Source organism: Condylostylus longicornis, unplaced genomic scaffold (assembly GCF_029603195.1).
Source record: "Condylostylus longicornis isolate FDR11 unplaced genomic scaffold, ASM2960319v2 ptg000220l, whole genome shotgun sequence".
NCBI classification, from domain to species: Eukaryota; Metazoa; Arthropoda; class Insecta; order Diptera; family Dolichopodidae; genus Condylostylus; species Condylostylus longicornis.
The window spans coordinates 714,892-736,983 of record NW_026578187.1 but is presented as its reverse complement, the minus strand read 5'-3'; positions in this window follow the sequence as shown (position 1 = coordinate 736,983).

The window sequence follows — 22,092 nt, the reverse complement described above, 5'->3', positions numbered from 1 at the left end:
CTGTCATATGTCATCTGTCATCTGTCATCTGTCATCTGTCATCTGTCATCTGTCATCTGTCATCTGTCATCTGTCATCTGTCATCTGTCATCTGTCATCTGTCATCTGTCATCTGTCATCTGTCATCTGTCATCTGTCATCTGTCATTTGTCATCTGTCGCCTGTCATCTGTCATCTGCAATCGGTCATATGTCATCTGTCTTCTGTCATTTGTCATCTGTCATCTGGCATCTGTCATCTGTCATCTGTCATCTACCACCTGTCATTTGTAATCTGTCATTTGTCATCTGTCGTCTGTCATCTGTCATCTGTCATCTGTCATCTGTCATCTGTCATCTGTCATCTGTCATCTGTCATCTGTCATCTGTTATCTGTCATCTGTTATCTGTCATCTGTCATCTGTCATCTGTCATCTGTCATCTGTCATTTGTCATCTGTCATCTGTCTTTTGTCATTTGTCATCTGTTATCTGTCATCTGTGATCTGTCATCTGTCATCTGTGATCTGTCATCTGTCATCTGTCTTCTGTCATTTGTCATCTGTCATCTGTCATCTGTCATCTGTCATTTGTCATCTGTCGCCTGTCATCTGTCATCTGCAATCGGTCATCTGTCATCTGTCATCTGTCATCTGTCATCTGTCATCTGTCATCTGTCATCTGTCATCTGTCATCTGTCATCTGTCATCTGTCATCTGTCATCTGTCATCTGTCATCTGTCATCTGTCATCTGTCATCTGTCATCTGTCATCTGTCATCTGTCATCTGTCATCTGTCATTTGTCATCTGTCATTTGTCATCTGTCGCCTGTCATCTGTCATCTGCAATCGGTCATATGTCATCTGTCTTCTGTCATCTGTCGTCTGTCATCTGTCATCTGTCATCTGTCATCTGTCATTTGTCATCTGTCATCTGTCATCTGTTATCTGTCATCTGTCATCTGTCATCTACCACCTGTCATTTGTAATCTGTCATTTGTCATCTGTCGTCTGTCATCTGTCATCTGTCATCTGTCATCTGTCATCTGTCATCTGTCATCTGTCATCTGTCATCTGTCATCTGTTATCTGTCATCTGTCATCTGTCATCTGTCATCTGTCATCTGTCATCTGTCATTTGTCATCTGTCATCTGTCTTTTGTCATTTGTCATCTGTTATCTGTCATCTGTGATCTGTCATCTGTCATCTGTGATCTGTCATCTGTCATCTGTCTTCTGTCATTTGTCATCTGTCATCTGTCATCTGTCATCTGTCATTTGTCATCTGTCGCCTGTCATCTGTCATCTGCAATCGGTCATCTGTCATCTGTCATCTGTCATCTGTCATCTGTCATCTGTCATCTGTCATCTGTCATCTGTCATCTGTCATCTGTGATCTGTCATCTGTCATCTGTCATCTGTCTTCTGTCATTTGTCATCTGTCATCTGTCATCTGTCATCTGTCATCTATCATCTGTCATCTGTCATCTGTCATATGTCATCTGTCATCTGGCATTTGTCATCTGTCATCTGTCATCTGTCATCTGTCATCCGTCATCTGTCTTCTGCCTTTTGTCATCTGTCATCTATCATCTGTCATCTGCCATCTGTCATATGTCATCTGTCATTTGTCATCTGTCATCTGTCTTTTGTCATTTGTCATCTGTCATCTGTCATCTGTCATCTGTCATCTGTCATATGTCATCTGTCATCTGTCATCTGTCATATGTCATCTGTCATCTGTCATCCGTCATCTGTCTTCTGCCTTTTGTCATCTGTCATCTGTGATCTGTTATCTGTCATCTGTCATCTGTCATTTGTCATCTGTCATCTGTCATCTGTCATCTGTCATCTGTCATCTGTCATCTGTCATCTGTCATCTGTCATCTGTCATCTGTCATCTGTCATATGTCATCTGTCATCTGTCATCTGTCATCTGTCATCTGTCATCTGTCATCTGTCATCTGTCATCTGTCATCTGTCATCTGTCATCTGTCATCTGTCATCTGTCATCTGTCATCTGTCATCTGTCATCTGTGATCTGTTATCTGTCATCTGTCATCTGTCATCTGTCATCTGTCATCTGTCATCTGTCATTTGTCATCTGTCATCTGTCATCTGTCATCTGTCATCTGTTATCTGTCATCTGTCATCTGTCATCTGTCATCTGTCATCTGTCATCTGTCATCTGTCATCTGTCATATGTCATCTGTCATCTGTCATCTGTCATCTGTCATCTGTCATCTGTCATCTGTCATCTGTCATCTGTCATCTGTCATCTGTCATCTGTCATCTGTCATCTGTCATCTGTCATCTGTCATCTGTCATCTGTCATCTGTCATCTGTCATCTGTCATCTGTCATTTGTCATCTGTCATCTGTGTTTTGTCATTTGTCATCTGTTATCTGTCATCTGTGATCTGTCATCTGTCATCTGTGATCTGTCATCTGTCATCTGTCTTCTGTCATTTGTCATCTGTCATCTGTCATTTGTCATCTGTCGCCTGTCATCTGTCATCTGCAATCGGTCATATGTCATCTGTCTTCTGTCATCTGTCGTCTGTCATCTGTCATCTGTCATCTGTCATCTGTCATCTGTCATCTGTCATCTGTCATCTGTCATCTGTCATCTGTCATCTGTCATCTGTCATCTGTCATCTGTCATCTGTCATCTGTCATCTGTCATCTGTCATCTGTCATCTGTCATCTGTCATCTGTCATCTGTCATCTATCATCTGTCATCTGTCATCTGTCATTTGTCATCTGTCATCTGTCTTTTGTCATTTGTCATCTGTTATCTGTCATCTGTGATCTGTCATCTGTCATCTGTCATCTGTCATCTGTGATCTGTCATCTGTCATCTGTCATTTGTCATCTGTCATCTGTCAACTGTCATCTGTCATCTGCCGCCTGTCATCTGTAATCGGTCATATTTCATATGTTATCTATCATCTGTCATCTGTTATCTGTCATCTGTGATCTGTCATCTGTCATCTGTGATCTGTCATCTGTCATCTGTCTTCTGTCATTTGTCATCTGTCATCTGTCATCTGTCATCTGTCATCTACCACCTGTCATTTGTAATCTGTCATCTGTCATCTGTCGTCTGTCATCTGTCATCTGTCATCTGTCATCTGTCATCTGTCATCTGTCATCTGTCATCTGTCATCTGTCATCTGTCATCTGTCATCTGTCATCTGTCATCTGTCATCTGTCATCTGTCATCTGTCATCTGTCATTTGTCATCTGTCATCTGTCTTTTGTCATTTGTCATCTGTCATCTGTCATCTGTCATCTGTCATATGTCATCTGTCATCTGTCATCCGTCATCTGTCTTCTGCCTTTTGCCATCTGTCATCTGTGATCTGTCATCTGTCATCTGTCATCTGTCATTTGTCATCTGTCATCTGTCATCTGTCATCTGTCATCTGTCATCTGTCATCTGTCATCTGTCATCTGTCATCTGTCATCTGTCATCTGTCATCTGTCATCTGTCATCTGTCATCTGTCATCTGTCATCTGTCATCTGTCATCTGTCATCTGTCATCTGTCATCTGTCATCTGTCATCTGTCATCTGTCATCTGTCATCTGTCATCTGTCATCTGTCATCTGTCATCTGTCATCTGTCATCTGTCATCTGTCATCTGTCATCTGTCATCTGTCATCTGTCATCTGTCATATGTCATCTGTCATCTGTCATCAATCATCTGTCATCAGTCATCTGTCATCTGTCATCTGTCATCTGTCATCTGTGATCTGTCATCTGTCATATGTCATCTGTCATCTGTCATCTATCATCTGTCATCTGTCATCTGTCATCTGTCATCTGTCATCTGTCATCTGTCATCTGTCATCTGTCATCTGTCATCTGTCATCTGTCATCTGTCATTTGTCATCTGTCGCCTGTCATCTGTCATCTGCAATCGGTCATATGTCATCTGTCTTCTGTCATTTGTCATCTGTCATCTGGCATCTGTCATCTGTCATCTGTCATCTACCACCTGTCATTTGTAATCTGTCATCTGTCATCTGTCGTCTGTCATCTGTCATCTGTCATCTGTCATCTGTCATCTGTCATCTGTCATCTGTCATCTGTCATCTGTCATCTGTCATCTGTCATCTGTCATCTGTCATCTGTCATCTGTCATCTGTCATCTGTCATCTGTCATCTGTCATCTGTCATCTGTCATCTGTCATCTGTCCTTTGTCATCTGTCATCTGTCTTTTGTCATTTGTCATCTGTTATCTGTCATCTGTGATCTGTCATCTGTCATCTGTGATCTGTCATCTGTCATCTGTCTTCTGTCATTTGTCATCTGTCATCTGTCATCTGTCATCTGTCATTTGTCATCTGTCGCCTGTCATCTGTCATCTGCAATCGGTCATATGTCATCTGTCTTCGGTCATCTGTCGTCTGTCATCTGTCATCTGTCATCTGTCATCTGTCATCTGTCATCTGTCATCTGTCATCTGTCATCTGTCATCTGTCATTTGTCATCTGTCATCTGTCATCTGTCATCTGTCATCTGTCATCTGTCATGTGTCATCTGTCATCTATCATCTGTCATCTGTCATTTGTCCTTTGTCATCTGTCATCTGTCTTTTGTCATTTGTCATCTGTTATCTGTCATCTGTGATCTGTCATCTGTCATCTGTGATCTGTCATCTGTCATCTGTCATTTGTCATCTGTCATCTGTCATCTGTCAACTGTCATCTGTCATCTGCCGCCTGTCATCTGTCATCTGTAATCTGTCATATTTCATATGTTATCTATCATCTGTCATCTGTAATCTGTCATGTGTCATCTGTCATCTATCATCTGTCATTTGTCATCTGTCATTTGCCATCTGTCATCTGTCATCTATCATCTGTCATCTGTCATATGTCATCTGTCATCTGGCATTTGTCATCTGTCATCTGTCATCTGTCATCCGTCATCTGTCTTCTGCCTTTTGTCATCTGTCATCTATCATCTGTCATCTGTCATCTGTCATATGTCATCTGTCATCTGTCATCTGTCATCTGGCATCTGTCATCTGTCATCTGTCATCTGTCATATGTCATCTGTCATCTGTCATCCGTCATCTGTCTTCTGCCTTTTGTCATCTGTCATCTGTGATCTGTTATCTGTCATCTGTTATCGGTTACATGTCATCTGTCACCTGTCATCTGTCATCTGTCATCTGTCATCTGTCATCTGTCATCTGTCATCTGTCATCTGTCTTCGGTCATTTGTCATCTGTTATCTGTCATCTGTCATCTGTAATCTGTCATCTGTCATCTGTCATCTGTCATCTGTCATCTGTCATCTGTCATCTGTCATCTGTTACCTGTCATCTCTCACCTGTCATCTGTCATCTGTCATCTGTCATCTGTGATCTGTCATCTGTCATCCGTCATCTGTCATCTGTCATCTGTCATCTGTCATCTGTCATCTGTCATTTGTCATCTGTCATCTGTCTTTTGTCATTTGTCATCTGTTATCTGTCATCTGTGATCTGTCATCTGTCATCTGTCATCTGTCATCTGTCATCTGTCATCTGTCATCTGTCATCTGTCATCTGTCATCTGTCATCTGTCATCTGTCATCTGTCATCTGTCATCTGTCATCTGTCATCTGTCATCTGTCATCTGTCATCTGTCATCTGTCATCTGTCATCTGTCATCTGTCATCTGTCATCTGTCATCTGTCATCTGTCATCTGTCATCTGTCATCTGTCATCTGTCATCTGTCATCTGTCACCTGTCTTCTGTCATCTGTAATCTGTTATCTGTCATCTGTCATCTGTCATCTGTCATCTGTAATCTGTCGTCTGTCATTTGTGATCTGTCATGTGTCATCTGTCATCTGTCATCTGTCATCTGTCATCTGTCACCTGTCATCTGTCATTTGCAATCGGTCATCTGTCATATGTCATATGACATCTGTCATCTGTCATCTATCATCTGTCATCTGTCATGTGTCATCTGTCATCTGTCATTTGTCATTTGTCATCTGTCATCTGTCATCTGTCTTCTGTCATTTGTCATCTGTCATCTGTCATCTGTCATCTGTCATCTGTCATCTATCATCTGTCATCTGTCATTTGTCATCTGTCATTTGTCATCTGTCATCTGTCTTTTGTCATTTGTCATCTGTTATCTGTCATCTGTGATCTGTCATCTGTCATCTGTGATCTGTCATCTGTCATCTGTCTTCTGTCATTTGCCATCTATCATCTGTCATTTGTCATCTGTCATCTGTCAGCTGTCATCTGTCATCTGTCATCTGTCATCTGTCATCTGTCATCTGTCATCTGTCTTCTGTCATTTGTCATCTGTCATCTGTCATCTGTCATCTGTCATCTATCATCTGTCATCTGTCATTTGTCATCTGTCATTTGTCATCTGTCATCTGTCTTTTGTCATTTGTCATCTGTTATCTGTCATCTGTGATCTGTCATCTGTCATCTGTCATCTGTGATCTGTCATCTGTCATCTGTCTTCTGTCATTTGCCATCTATCATCTGTCATTTGTCATCTGTCATCTGTCATCTGTCATCTGTCATCTGTCATCTGTCATCTGTCATCTATCATCTGTCATCTGTCATTTGTCATCTGTCATCTGTCATCTGTCATCTGTCATCTGTCATCTGTCATCTGTCATCTGTCATCTGTCATCTGTCATCTGTCATCTGTCTTCTGTCATTTGTCATCTGTCATCTGTCATCTGTCATCTGTCATCTGTCATCTATCATCTGTCATCTGTCATTTGTCATCTGTCATCTGTCATTTGTCATCTGTCATCTGTCTTTTGTCATTTGTCATCTGTTATCTGTCATCTGTGATCTGTCATCTGTCATCTGTCATCTGTGATCTGTCATCTGTCATCTGTCTTCTGTCATTTGTCATCTGTCATCTGTCATTTGTCATCTGTCATCTGTCATCTGTCATCTGTCATCTGTCATCTGTCATCTGTCATCTATCATCTGTCATCTGTCATTTGTCATCTATCATCTGCCATTGGCCATCTGTCATCTGTCATCTGTCATCTGTCATCTGTCATCTGTCATCTGTCATCTGTCATCTGTCATCTGTCATCTATCATCTGTCATCTGTCATTTGTCATCTGTCATCTGTCATCTGTCATCTGTCATCTGTCATCTGTCATCTGTCATCTGTCATCTGTCATTTGTCATCTGTCATCTGTCATCTGTCATCTGTCATCTGTCATCTGTCATCTGTCATCTGTCATCTGTCATCTGTCATCTGTCATCTGTCATCTGTCATCTGTCATCTGTCATCTGTCATCTGTCATCTGTCATCTGTCATCTGTCATCTGTCATCTGTCATCTGTCGTCTGTCATCTGTCATCTGTCATCTGTCATCTGTCATCTGTCATCTGTCATCTGTCATCTGTCATCTGTCATCTGTCATCTGTCATCTGTCATCTGTCATTTGCAATCGGTCATCTGTCATATGTCATATGACATCTGTCATCTGTCATCTATCATCTGTCATCTGTCATGTGTCATCTGTCATCTGTCATTTGTCATTTGTCATCTGTCATCTGTCATCTGTCTTCTGTCATTTGTCATCTGTCATCTGTCATCTGTCATCTGTCATCTGTCATCTATCATCTGTCATCTGTCATTTGTCATCTGTCATTTGTCATCTGTCATCTGTCTTTTGTCATTTGTCATCTGTTATCTGTCATCTGTGATCTGTCATCTGTCATCTGTCATCTGTGATCTGTCATCTGTCATCTGTCTTCTGTCATTTGCCATCTATCATCTGTCATTTGTCATCTGTCATCTGTCAGCTGTCATCTGTCATCTGTCATCTGTCATCTGTCATCTGTCATCTGTCATCTGTCATCTGTCTTCTGTCATTTGTCATCTGTCATCTGTCATCTGTCATCTGTCATCTATCATCTGTCATCTGTCATTTGTCATCTGTCATTTGTCATCTGTCATCTGTCTTTTGTCATTTGTCATCTGTTATCTGTCATCTGTGATCTGTCATCTGTCATCTGTGATCTGTCATCTGTCATCTGTCTTCTGTCATTTGCCATCTATCATCTGTCATTTGTCATCTGTCATCTGTCATCTGTCATCTGTCATCTGTCATCTGTCATCTGTCATCTGTCATCTATCATCTATCATCTGTCATCTGTCATTTGTCATCTGTCATCTGTCATCTGTCATCTGTCATCTGTCATCTGTCATCTGTCATCTGTCATCTGTCATCTGTCATCTGTCTTCTGTCATCTGTCATCTGTCATCTGTCATCTGTCATCTGTCATCTGTCATCTATCATCTGTCATCTGTCATTTGTCATCTGTCATTTGTCATCTGTCATCTGTCTTTTGTCATTTGTCATCTGTTATCTGTCATCTGTGATCTGTCATCTGTCATCTGTCATCTGTGATCTGTCATCTGTCATCTGTCTTCTGTCATTTGTCATCTGTCATCTGTCATTTGTCATCTGTCATCTGTCATCTGTCATCTGTCATCTGTCATCTGTCATCTGTCATCTGTCATCTATCATCTGTCATCTGTCATTTGTCATCTATCATCTGCCATTGGCCATCTGTCATCTGTCATCTGTCATCTGTCATCTGTCATCTGTCATCTGTCATCTGTCATCTGTCATCTATCATCTGTCATCTGTCATTTGTCATCTGTCATCTGTCATCTGTCATCTGTCATCTGTCATCTGTCATCTGTCATCTGTCATCTGTCATTTGTCATCTGTCATCTGTCATCTGTCATCTGTCATCTGTCATCTGTCATCTGTCATCTGTCATCTGTCATCTGTCATCTGTCATCTGTCATCTGTCATCTGTCATCTGTCATCTGTCATCTGTCATCTGTCATCTGTCATCTGTCATCTGTCATCTGTCATCTGTCATCTGTCGTCTGTCATCTGTCATCTGTCATCTGTCATCTGTCATCTGTCATCTGTCATCTGTCATCTGTCATCTGTCATCTGTCATCTGTCATCTGTCATCTGTCATCTGTCATCTGTCATCTGTCATCTGTCATCTGTCATCTGTCATCTGTCATCTGTCATCTGTCATCTGTCATCTGTCATCTGTCATCTGTCATCTGTCATCTGTCATCTGTCATTTGTCATCTGTCATCCGTCTTTTGTCATCTGTCATCTGTCATCTGTCATCTGTCATCTGTCATCTATCATCTGTCATCTGTCATCTGTCATTTGTCATCTGTCATCAGTCTTTTGTCATTTGTCATCTGTTATCTGTCATCTGTGATCTGTCATCTGTCATCTGTCATCTGTCATTTGTCATCTGTGATCTGTCATCTGTCATCTGTCATTTGTCATCTGTCATCTGTCATCTGTCAACTGTCATCTGTCATCTGCCGCCTGTCATCTGTCATCTGTAATCGGTCATATTTCATATGTTATCTATCATCTGTCATCTGTAATCTGTCATGTGTCATCTGTCATCTGTCATATGTCATCTGTCATTTTTCATATGTCATCTATCATCTGTCATCTGTAATATGTCATATGTCATCTGTCATCTATCATCTGTCATTTGTCATCTGTCATTTGCCATCTGTCATCTGTCATCTATCATCTGTCATCTGTCATCTGTCATATGTCATCTGTCATCTGGCATTTGTCATCTGTCATCTGTCATCTGTCATCCGTCATCTGTCTTCTGCCTTTTGTCATCTGTCATCTATCATCTGTCATCTGTCATCTGTCATATGTCATCTGTCATCTGGCATCTGTCATCTGTCATCTGTCATCTGTCATCTGTCATATGTCATCTGTCATCTGTCATCCGTCATCTGTCTTCTGCCTTTTGTCATCTGTCATCTGTGATCTGTTATCTGTCATCTGTCATTTGTCATCTGTCATCTGTCATCTGTCATCTGTCATCTGTCATCTGTCATCTGTCATCTGTCATCTGTCATCTGTCATCTGTCATCTGTCATCTGTCATCTGTCATCTGTCATCTGTCATCTGTCATCTGTCATCTGTCATCTGTCATCTGACATCTGTCATCTGTCATCTGTCATCTGTCATCTGTCATCTGTCATCTGTCATCAGTCATCAGTCATCTGTCATCAGTCATCTGTCATCTGTCATCTGTCATCTGTCATCTGTCATCTGTCATATGTCATCTGTCATCTGTCATCTGTCATCTGTCATCTGTCATCTGTCATCTGTCATCTGTCATCTGTCATCTGTCATCTGTCATCTGTCATTTGTCATCTGTCGCCTGTCATCTGTCATCTGTCATCTGTCATCTGTCATCTGTCATCTGTCATCTGTCATTTGTCATCTGTCGCCTGTCATCTGTCATCTGCAATCGGTCATATGTCATCTGTCTTCTGTCATTTGTCATCTGTCATCTGTCATCTGTCATCTGTCATCTGTCATCTGTCATCTGTCATCTGTCATCTGTCATCTGTCATCTGTCATCTGTCATCTGTCATTTGTCATCTGTCTTTTGTCATTTGTCATCTGTTATCTGTCATCTGTGATCTGTCATCTGTGATCTGTCATCTGTCATCTGTCATGTGTCTTCTGTCATTTGTCATCTGTCATCTGTCTTCTGTTTTTTGTCATCTGTCATCTGTCATCTGTTATCTGTCATCTGTCATCTGTGATCTGTCATCTGTCATCTGTCATCTGTCATCTGTCATCTGTCATCTGTCATCTGCAATCGGTCATCTGTCATATGTCATATTCATCTGTCATCTTTCATATGTCCTCTATCATCTGTAATCTGTCATGTGTCATCTGTCATCTATCATCTTTCATCTGTCATTTGTCATCTATCATCTGTCATCTGTCATCTGTCATCTGTCTTCCGTCATCTGTCTTCTGTCTTTTGTCATCTGTCATCTGTTATCTGTCATCTGTCATCTGTCATCTGTCACCTGTCATCTGTCATCTGTCATCTGTCATCTGTCATCTGTCATCTGTCATCTGTCATCTGTCATCTGTCATCTGTCATCTGTCATCTGTCATCTGTCATCTGTCATCTGTCATCTGTCATCTGTCATCTGTCATCTGTCATCTGTCATCTGTCATCTGTCATCTGTCATCTGTCATCTGTCATCTGTCATCTGTCATCTGTCATCTGTCATCTGTCATTTGTCATTTGTCACGTGTCATCTGTCATATGTCATCTGTCAACTGTCATATGTCATATCTTATATGTCATCTGTAATTTATCACGTGTCTTCTGTCATCTGTCATCTGCATCTGCATCTGTCTTATGTAATCGGTCATCTATCATCTGCCATTGGCCATCTGTCATCTGTCATCTGTCATCTGTCATCTGTCATCTGTCATCTGTCATTTGTCATCTGTCATCTGTCATCTGTCATCTGTCATCTGTCATCTGTCATCTGTCATCTATCATCTGTCATCTGTCATCTGTCATCTGTTATATAACATTTGTCATTTGTCACCTGTCATCTGTCATATGTCATCTGTCAACTGTCATATGTCATATCTTATATGTCATATGTAATTTATCACGTGTCTTCTGTCATCTGTCATCTGCATCTGCATCTGTCTTATGTAATCGGTCATCTATCATCTGCCATTGGCCATCTGTCATCTGTCATCTGTCATCTGTCATCTGTCATCGGTCATCTGTCATCTGTCATCTGTCATCTGTCATCTGTCATCTGTCATCTGTCATCTGTCATCTATCATCTGTCATCTGTCATTTGTCATCTATCATCTGCCATTGGCCATCTGTCATCTGTCATCTGTCATCTGTCATCTGTCATCTGTCATCTGTCATCTGTCATCTATCATCTGTCATCTGTCATTTGTCATCTGTCTTCTGTCATTTGCCATCTATCATCTGTCATTTGTCATCTGTCATCTGTCATCTGTCATCTGTCATCTGTCATCTGTCATCTGTCATCTATCATCTGTCATCTGTCATTTGTCATCTGTCATCTGTCATCTGTCATCTGTCATCTGTCATCTGTCATCTGTCATCTGTCATCTGTCATCTGTCTTCTGTCATCTGTCATCTGTCATCTGTCATCTGTCATCTGTCATCTGTCATCTATCATCTGTCATCTGTCATTTGTCATCTGTCATTTGTCATCTGTCATCTGTCTTTTGTCATTTGTCATCTGTTATCTGTCATCTGTGATCTGTCATCTGTCATCTGTCATCTGTGATCTGTCATCTGTCATCTGTCTTCTGTCATTTGTCATCTGTCATTTGTCATCTGTCATCTGTCATCTGTCATCTGTCATCTGTCATCTGTCATCTGTCATCTGTCATCTGTCATCTATCATCTGTCATCTGTCATTTGTCATCTATCATCTGCCATTGGCCATCTGTCATCTGTCATCTGTCATCTGTCATCTGTCATCTGTCATCTGTCATCTATCATCTGTCATCTGTCATTTGTCATCTGTCATCTGTCATCTGTCATCTGTCATCTGTCATCTGTCATCTGTCATCTGTCATCTGTCATCTGTCATCTGTCTTCTGTCATCTGTCATCTGTCATCTGTCATCTGTCATCTGTCATCTGTCATCTGTCATCTGTCATCTGTCATTTGTCATCTGTCATCTGTCATCTGTCATCTGTCATCTGTCATCTGTCATCTGTCATCTGTCATCTGTCATCTGTCATCTGTCATCTGTCATCTGTCATCTGTCATCTGTCATCTGTCATCTGTCATCTGTCATCTGTCATCTGTCATCTGTCGTCTGTCATCTGTCATCTGTCATCTGTCATCTGTCATCTGTCATCTGTCATCTGTCATCTGTCATCTGTCATCTGTCATCTGTCATCTGTCATCTGTCATCTGTCATCTGTCATCTGTCATCTGTCATCTGTCATCTGTCATCTGTCATCTGTCATCTGTCATCTGTCATCTGTCATCTGTCATCTGTCATTTGTCATCTGTCATCTGTCTTTTGTCATCTGTCATCTGTCATCTGTCATCTGTCATCTGTCATCTATCATCTGTCATCTGTCATCTGTCATTTGTCATCTGTCATCCGTCTTTTGTCATTTGTCATCTGTTATCTGTCATCTGTGATCTGTCATCTGTCATCTGTCATCTGTCATTTGTCATCTGTGATCTGTCATCTGTCATCTGTCATTTGTCATCTGTCATCTGTCATCTGTCAACTGTCATCTGTCATCTGCCGCCTGTCATCTGTCATCTGTAATCGGTCATATTTCATATGTTATCTATCATCTGTCATCTGTAATCTGTCATGTGTCATCTGTCATCTGTCATATGTCATCTGTCATTTTTCATATGTCATCTATCATCTGTCATCTGTAATATGTCATATGTCATCTGTCATCTATCATCTGTCATTTGTCATCTGTCATTTGCCATCTGTCATCTGTCATCTATCATCTGTCATCTGTCATCTGTCATATGTCATCTGTCATCTGGCATTTGTCATCTGTCATCTGTCATCTGTCATCCGTCATCTGTCTTCTGCCTTTTGTCATCTGTCATCTATCATCTGTCATCTGTCATCTGTCATATGTCATCTGTCATCTGGCATCTGTCATCTGTCATCTGTCATCTGTCATCTGTCATATGTCATCTGTCATCTGTCATCCGTCATCTGTCTTCTGCCTTTTGTCATCTGTCATCTGTGATCTGTTATCTGTCATCTGTCATTTGTCATCTGTCATCTGTCATCTGTCATCTGTCATCTGTCATCTGTCATCTGTCATCTGTCATCTGTCATCTGTCATCTGTCATCTGTCATCTGTCATCTGTCATCTGTCATCTGTCATCTGTCATCTGTCATCTATCATCTGTCATCTGTCATTTGTCATCTATCATCTGCCATTGGCCATCTGTCATCTGTCATCTGTCATCTGTCATCTGTCATCTGTCATCTGTCATCTGTCATCTATCATCTGTCATCTGTCATTTGTCATCTGTCTTCTGTCATTTGCCATCTATCATCTGTCATTTGTCATCTGTCATCTGTCATCTGTCATCTGTCATCTGTCATCTGTCATCTGTCATCTATCATCTGTCATCTGTCATTTGTCATCTGTCATCTGTCATCTGTCATCTGTCATCTGTCATCTGTCATCTGTCATCTGTCATCTGTCATCTGTCTTCTGTCATCTGTCATCTGTCATCTGTCATCTGTCATCTGTCATCTGTCATCTATCATCTGTCATCTGTCATTTGTCATCTGTCATTTGTCATCTGTCATCTGTCTTTTGTCATTTGTCATCTGTTATCTGTCATCTGTGATCTGTCATCTGTCATCTGTCATCTGTGATCTGTCATCTGTCATCTGTCTTCTGTCATTTGTCATCTGTCATCTGTCATTTGTCATCTGTCATCTGTCATCTGTCATCTGTCATCTGTCATCTGTCATCTGTCATCTGTCATCTGTCATCTATCATCTGTCATCTGTCATTTGTCATCTATCATCTGCCATTGGCCATCTGTCATCTGTCATCTGTCATCTGTCATCTGTCATCTGTCATCTGTCATCTATCATCTGTCATCTGTCATTTGTCATCTGTCATCTGTCATCTGTCATCTGTCATCTGTCATCTGTCATCTGTCATCTGTCATCTGTCATCTGTCATCTGTCTTCTGTCATCTGTCATCTGTCATCTGTCATCTGTCATCTGTCATCTGTCATCTGTCATCTGTCATCTGTCATTTGTCATCTGTCATCTGTCATCTGTCATCTGTCATCTGTCATCTGTCATCTGTCATCTGTCATCTGTCATCTGTCATCTGTCATCTGTCATCTGTCATCTGTCATCTGTCATCTGTCATCTGTCATCTGTCATCTGTCATCTGTCATCTGTCATCTGTCGTCTGTCATCTGTCATCTGTCATCTGTCATCTGTCATCTGTCATCTGTCATCTGTCATCTGTCATCTGTCATCTGTCATCTGTCATCTGTCATCTGTCATCTGTCATCTGTCATCTGTCATCTGTCATCTGTCATCTGTCATCTGTCATCTGTCATCTGTCATCTGTCATCTGTCATCTGTCATCTGTCATCTGTCATCTGTCATTTGTCATCTGTCATCTGTCTTTTGTCATCTGTCATCTGTCATCTGTCATCTGTCATCTGTCATCTATCATCTGTCATCTGTCATCTGTCATTTGTCATCTGTCATCCGTCTTTTGTCATTTGTCATCTGTTATCTGTCATCTGTGATCTGTCATCTGTCATCTGTCATCTGTCATTTGTCATCTGTGATCTGTCATCTGTCATCTGTCATTTGTCATCTGTCATCTGTCATCTGTCAACTGTCATCTGTCATCTGCCGCCTGTCATCTGTCATCTGTAATCGGTCATATTTCATATGTTATCTATCATCTGTCATCTGTAATCTGTCATGTGTCATCTGTCATCTGTCATATGTCATCTGTCATTTTTCATATGTCATCTATCATCTGTCATCTGTAATATGTCATATGTCATCTGTCATCTATCATCTGTCATTTGTCATCTGTCATTTGCCATCTGTCATCTGTCATCTATCATCTGTCATCTGTCATCTGTCATATGTCATCTGTCATCTGTCATCTGTCATCTGTCATCTGTCATCTGTCATCTGTCATCTGTCATCTGTCATCTGTCATCTGTCATCTGTCATCTGTCATCTGTCATCTGTCATCTGCCATCTGTCATCTGTCATCTGTCATCTGTCATCTGTCATCTGTCGTCTGTCATCTGTCATCTGTCATCTGTCATCTGTCATCTGTCATCTGTCATCTGTCATCTGTCATCTGTCATCTGTCATCTGTCATCTGTCATCTGTCATCTGTCATCTGTCATCTGTCATCTGTCATCTGTCATCTGTCATCTGTCATCTGTCATCTGTCATCTGTCATCTGTCATCTGTCATCTGTCATCTGTCATTTGTCATCTGTCATCTGTCTTTTGTCATCTGTCATCTGTCATCTGTCTTCTGTCATCTGTCATCTGTCATCTGTCATCTGTCATCTGTCATCTGTCATCTGTCATCTGTCATCTGTCATTTGTCATCTGTCATCTGTCATCTGTCATCTGTCATCTGTCATCTGTCATCTGTCATCTGTCATCTGTCATCTGTCATCTGTCATCTGTCATCTGTCATCTGTCATCTGTCATCTGTCATCTGTCATCTGTCATCTGTCATCTGTCATCTGTCATCTGTCATCTGTCGTCTGTCATCTGTCATCTGTCATCTGTCATCTGTCATCTGTCATCTGTCATCTGTCATCTGTCATCTGTCATCTGTCATCTGTCATCTGTCATCTGTCATCTGTCATCTGTCATCTGTCATCTGTCATCTGTCATCTGTCATCTGTCATCTGTCATCTGTCATCTGTCATCTGTCATCTGTCATCTGTCATCTGTCATTTGTCATCTGTCATCTGTCTTTTGTCATCTGTCATCTGTCATCTGTCATCTGTCATCTGTCATCTATCATCTGTCATCTGTCATCTGTCATTTGTCATCTGTCATCCGTCTTTTGTCATTTGTCATCTGTTATCTGTCATCTGTGATCTGTCATCTGTCATCTGTCATCTGTCATTTGTCATCTGTGATCTGTCATCTGTCATCTGTCATTTGTCATCTGTCATCTGTCATCTGTCAACTGTCATCTGTCATCTGCCGCCTGTCATCTGTCATCTGTAATCGGTCATATTTCATATGTTATCTATCATCTGTCATCTGTAATCTGTCATGTGTCATCTGTCATCTGTCATATGTCATCTGTCATTTTTCATATGTCATCTATCATCTGTCATCTGTAATATGTCATATGTCATCTGTCATCTATCATCTGTCATTTGTCATCTGTCATTTGCCATCTGTCATCTGTCATCTATCATCTGTCATCTGTCATCTGTCATATGTCATCTGTCATCTGGCATTTGTCATCTGTCATCTGTCATCTGTCATCCGTCATCTGTCTTCTGCCTTTTGTCATCTGTCATCTATCATCTGTCATCTGTCATCTGTCATATGTCATCTGTCATCTGGCATCTGTCATCTGTCATCTGTCATCTGTCATCTGTCATATGTCATCTGTCATCTGTCATCCGTCATCTGTCTTCTGCCTTTTGTCATCTGTCATCTGTGATCTGTTATCTGTCATCTGTCATTTGTCATCTGTCATCTGTCATCTGTCATCTGTCATCTGTCATCTGTCATCTGTCATCTGTCATCTGTCATCTGTCATCTGTCATCTGTCATCTGTCATCTGTCATCTGTCATCTGTCATCTGTCATCTGTCATCTGACATCTGTCATCTGTCATCTGTCATCTGTCATCTGTCATCTGTCATCTGTCATCTGTCATCTGTCATCTGTCATCTGTCATCTGTCATCTGTCATCAGTCATCAGTCATCTGTCATCAGTCATCTGTCATCTGTCATCTGTCATCTGTCATCTGTCATCTGTCATATGTCATCTGTCATCTATCATCTGTCATCTGTCATCTGTCATCTGTCATCTGTCATCTGTCATCTGTCATCTGTCATCTGTCATCTGTCATCTGTCATCTGTCATCTGTCATCTGTCATCTGTCATCTGTCATCTGTCATCTGTCATTTGTCATCTGTCGCCTGTCATCTGTCATCTGCAATCGGTCATATGTCATCTGTCTTCTGTCATTTGTCATCTGTCATCTGGCATCTGTCATCTGTCATCTGTCATCTACCACCTGTCATTTGTAATCTGTCATCTGTCATCTGCCGTCTGTCATCTGTCATCTGTCATCTGTCATCTGTCATCTGTCATCTGTCATCTGTCATCTGTCATCTGTCATCTGTCATCTGTCATCTGTCATCTGTCATCTGTCATCTGTCATCTGTCATCTGTCATCTGTCATCTGTCATCTGTCATCTGTCATCTGTCATCTGTCATTTGTCATCTGTCTTTTGTCATTTGTCATCTGTTATCTGTCATCTGTGATCTGTCATCTGTGATCTGTCATCTGTCATCTGTCTTCTGTCATTTGTCATCTGTCATCTGTCATCTGTCATTTGTCATCTGTCGCCTGTCATCTGTCATCTGCAATCGGTCATATGTCATCTGTCTTCTGTCATCTGTCATCTGTCATGTGTCATCTGTCATCTGTCATCTGTCATTTGTCATCTGTCATCTGTCATCTGTCATTTGTCATCTGTCATCTGTCATCTATCATCTGTCATCTGTCATCTGTCATTTGTCATCTGTCATCTGTCTTTTGTCATTTGTCATCTGTTATCTGTCATCTGTGATCTGTCATCTGTCATCTGTCATCTGTCATCTATGATCTGTCATCTGTCATCTGTCATTTGTCATCTGTCATCTGTCATCTGTCAACTGTCATCTGTCATCTGCCGCCTGTCATCTGTCATCTGTCATCTGTCATCTGTCATCTGTGATCTGTCATCTGTCATCTGTCATGTGTCATCTGTCATCTGTCATCTGTCATCTGTCATCTATCATCTGTCACCTGTCATCTGTCATCTGCAATAGGTCATCTGTCATATGTCTTATCTTATCTGTCATCTGTCATCTGTCATTTGTCATCTGTCATCTGTCATCTGTCAACTGTCATCTGTCATCTGCCGCCTGTCATCTGTCATCTGTAATCGGTCATATTTCATATGCTATCTATCATCTGTCATCTGTAATCTGTCATGTGTCATCTGTCATCTATCATCTGTCATTTGTCATCTGTCATTTGCCATCTGTCATCTGTCATCTATCATCTGTCATCTGTCATATGTCATCTGTCATCTGTCATCTGGCATCTGTCATCTGTCATCTGTCATCTGTCATATGTCATCTGTCATCTGTCATCCGTCATCTGTCTTCTGCCTTTTGTCATCTGTCATCTGTGATCTGTTATCTGTCATCTGTCACCTGTCATCTGTCATCTGTCATCTGTCATCTGTCATCTGTCTTCTGTCATTTGTCATCTGTCATCTGTCATCTGTTATCTGTCATCTGTCATCTGTCATCTGTAATCTGTAATCTGTAATCTGTCATCTGTGATCTGTCATCTGTCATCTGTCATGTGTCATCTGTCATTTGTCATCTGTTATCTGTCATCTGTGATCTGTCATCTGTCATCTGTCATCTGTCATCTATGATCTGTCATCTGTCATCTGTCATTTGTCATCTGTCATCTGTCATCTGTCAACTGTCATCTGTCATCTGCCGCCTGTCATCTGTCATCTGTAATCGGTCATATTTCATATGCTATCTATCATCTGTCATCTGTAATCTGTCATGTGTCATCTGTCATCTATCATCTGTCATTTGTCATCTGTCATTTGCCATCTGTCATCTGTCATCTATCATCTGTCATCTGTCATATGTCATCTGTCATCTGTCATCTGGCATCTGTCATCTGTCATCTGTCATCTGTCATATGTCATCTGTCATCTGTCATCCGTCATCTGTCTTCTGCCTTTTGTCATCTGTCATCTGTGATCTGTTATCTGTCATCTGTCATCTGTTACCTGTCATCTGTCACCTGTCATCTGTCATCTGTCATCTGTCATCTGTCTTCTGTCATTTGTCATCTGTCATCTGTCATCTGTTATCTGTCATCTGTCATCTGTCATCTGTAATCTGTAATCTGTAATCTGTCATCTGTGATCTGTCATCTGTCATCTGTCATGTGTCATCTGTCATCTGCCGCCTGTCATCTGTCATCTGTAATCGGTCATATTTCATATGCTATCTATCATCTGTCATCTGTAATCTGTCATGTGTCATCTGTCATCTATCATCTGTCATTTGTCATCTGTCATTTGCCATCTGTCATCTGTCATCTATCATCTGTCATCTGTCATATGTCATCTGTCATCTGTCATCTGGCATCTGTCATCTGTCATCTGTCATCTGTGATCTGTCATCTGTCATTTGTCATCTGTCATCTGTCATCTGCCATCTGTCATCTGTCTTCTGTCATTTGTCATCTGTCATCTGTTATCTGTCATCTGTCATCTGTCAGCTGTCATCTGCCATTGGCCATCTGTCATCTGTCATTTGTCATCTGTCATTTGCCATTTGTCATTTGTCATTTGTCAGCTATAATCTGTCATCTGTCATCTGTCATCTGTCATCTGTCTTCTGTCATTTGTCATCTGTCATCTGTCTTCTGTTTTTTGTCATCTGTCATCTGTCATCTGTCATCTGTCATCTGTCATCTGTCATCTGTCATCTGTCATCTGTCATCTGTCATCCGTCATCTGTCATCTGCAATCGGTCATCTGTCATATGTCATATTCATCTGTCATCTTTCATATGTCCTCTATCATCTGTCATCTGTAATCTGTCATGTGTCATCTGTCGTCTGTCATCTGTCGTCTGTCATCTCTCATCTGTAATCTGTCATGTGTCATCTGTCATCTGTCATCTATCATCTGTCATTTGTCATCTGTCATCTGTCTTTTGCCATTTGTCATCTGGTATCTGTCATCTGTCATCTGTCATCTGTCATCTGTCATCTGTCATCTGTGATCTGTCATCTGTAATTTGTCATCTGTCATCTGTCATCTGTCATCTGACGCCTGTCATCTGTCATCTGTAATCGGTCATATTTCATATGTCATCTATCATCTGTCATCTGTAATCTGTCATGTGTCATCTGTCATATGTCATCTGTCAGCTTTCATATGTCATCTACCATCTGTCATCTGTAATATGTCATGTGTCATCTGTCATCTTTCATTTGTCATTTGTTATCTGTCATTTGCCATCTGTCATCTGTCATCTATCATCTGTCATCTGTCATCTGTCAAATGTCATCTGTCATCTGGCATCTGTCATCTGTTATCTGTCATCTGTCATCTGTCATCTGTGGTCTGTCATCTGTCATCTGTCATGTGTCTTCTGTCATTTGTCATCTGTCATCTGTCTTCTGTTTTTTGTCATCTGTCATCTGTCATCTGTTATCTGTCATCTGTCATCTGTGATCTGTCATCTGTCATCTGTCATCTGTCATCTGTCATCTGTCATCTGTCATCTGAAATCGGTCATCTGTCATATGTCATATTCATCTGTCATCTTTCATATGTCCTCTATCATCTGTAATCTGTCATGTGTCATCTGTCATCTATCATCTTTCATCTGTCATTTGTCATCTATCATCTGTCATCTGTCATATGTCATTTGTCATCTGTCATCTGTCATCTGTCTTCCGTCATCTGTCTTCTGTCTTTTGTCATCTGTCATCTGTTATCTGTCATCTGTCATCTGTCATCTGTCACCTGTCATCTGTCATCTGTCATCTGTCATCTGTCATCTGTCATCTGTCATCTGTCATCTGTCATCTGTCATCTGTCATCTGTCATCTGTCATCTGTCATCTGTCATCTGTCATCTGTCATCTGTCATCTGTCATCTGTCATCTGTCATCTGTCATCTGTCATCTGTCATCTGTCATCTGTCATCTGTCATCTGTCATCTGTCATCTGTCATTTGTCATTTGTCACGTGTCATCTGTCATATGTCATCTGTCAACTGTCATATGTCATATCTTATATGTCATCTGTAATTTATCACGTGTCTTCTGTCATCTGTCATCTGCATCTGCATCTGTCTTATGTAATCGGTCATCTATCATCTGCCATTGGCCATCTGTCATCTGTCATCTGTCATCTGTCATCTGTCATCTGTCATCTGTCATTTGTCATCTGTCATCTGTCATCTGTCATCTGTCATCTGTCATCTGTCATCTGTCATCTATCATCTGTCATCTGTCATCTGTCATCTGTTATATAACATTTGTCATTTGTCACCTGTCATCTGTCATATGTCATCTGTCAACTGTCATATGTCATATCTTATATGTCATATGTAATTTATCACGTGTCTTCTGTCATCTGTCATCTGCATCTGCATCTGTCTTATGTAATCGGTCATCTATCATCTGCCATTGGCCATCTGTCATCTGTCATCTGTCATCTGTCATCGGTCATCTGTCATCTGTCATCTGTCATCTGTCATCTGTCATCTGTCATCTGTCATCTGTCATCTGTCATCTGTTATCTATCATCTGTCATCTGTCATCTGTTATCTGTCATTTGTCATCTGTCACCTGTCATCTGTTATATGTCATCTGTCAACTTTCATATGTCATAACTTATACGTCATCTGTAATTTAT